Source organism: Trichosurus vulpecula, chromosome 6 (genome assembly GCF_011100635.1).
Source record: "Trichosurus vulpecula isolate mTriVul1 chromosome 6, mTriVul1.pri, whole genome shotgun sequence".
In the NCBI taxonomy this organism is placed as follows: Eukaryota; Metazoa; Chordata; class Mammalia; order Diprotodontia; family Phalangeridae; genus Trichosurus; species Trichosurus vulpecula.
Window position 1 is genome coordinate 88,575,151 of NC_050578.1, and position 1,521 is coordinate 88,576,671.

Consider the following 1,521-nt stretch of genomic DNA (forward strand, 5'->3'; position numbering starts at 1 on the left):
CAGAGAAAACACCTGGAAATGAGAAATGGAGCATCTCATTCCTGGAACTGCTAGGGGGCCAGTGTCACTGGATCAAAGAGGAGCATAAGGGAATAAGATATAAGAAGACTGGAAAGGTAGGGAGGGGCTAGGTTATGATGGGCTCCAAATGACAACCAGAACATTTTGTATTTGAACCTGGTGGCACTAAGGGAGGTTAACCAAGGTTAGCTAAAGACTTTGAGATCATGCCATATGAGGATCATTTAAAGAAACTATGATGTTTGGCCAGCTTAATAGATACAATAGCTACCTTCAAATTTTGAAAGGACTTCCATTATACAAAAGAGATCAGCGAGGCCTTCTTAGGGAGGACAGTACTTTAGTGGAGATTTAAACAGATTAAACCTATTCTCCCTGTCCCCAAAGAGAAGAACCAGGAGCCGTCATTAAAAGCTGTATTGACATCTTGCCACCTGCATAGTCAGCTGCCACACACGTGCACTTTACCCCAACTCCACTCCCCCTTTCCTCTAGCTTTGGAAAGAGTAGTCCAATCAACATTACCATTATGACTAGATTGGATGTGACAATCCACTACAGTCACATTTTACTGTTTAACAATGGGTAGAGTGGATGGTATAGAGGTATATATGGAGTGGTATAAGGAAATGAGAGCCAGACTTAGGGCCAGAGGTCATAGGTTTAATTTCTAGCTCTGCTACTTACTATCTGTATGACCTTGGGAGAGTCATTCTATTTCTTTTTTTTTTTTAATTAAGATTTTTTATTTTCAGTTTACGACAGTCGGTTCTGCATGTTTTTGAGTTCTGGATTTTCTTCCCCTCTCCTCTCCTCCCTCCCCCCAAGACGGCATGGAACCCAATATATCTTTTATGTATACCTTCGCATTAAATGTATTTACACAAGTCAAGTTGTAAAGCATTATGACCAACAGAATGAATCATGAGAAAGACTAGTTTTCTTCGGGATAAATGGATAGAATGGGAAGCATAGTCTGAGAAGCTGCCTAGAAATGGGAAGCATGAGCTGGCACCTGCATACTCACCAATCAGAACAATTCAGCCCAGGTGGAATTTCTAAGGTGGGGGTGGGGGATGGTCTCTACAACTCCCGTCTATTAGCTGCTGTTCCAAGTATAGAGAAGGGGAGTGATTGCAGGGCAAATGGCCATATATCTCCATAGACCCAAGCTTCTTAGTGAATAGCATGATGGTCCACACAATTGCTAGTCTAGTTGCCTTGTCTCTATATCCCATTTCCTCAAGCCTGATATAACAACATCTCACACAAGTCCAAATCTCAGAATCACCTTTTCCCAAGTGTTTCAACAATCTTGCTAGCAGCTACTGTGGCTGTGTAAAACCAACAACAACCGGCACACAGAATGCTGCAAACCCAGGTTCTTTCGATTTGTTTTAGTAAGGAAAGCAACATTAAGGGGTGAACAATCTTACTTTAATCACTCAGCTCAGGGGGAAAAACCAGCCCCCTGAACTTCAGAGCAAATAGAAACAGAGT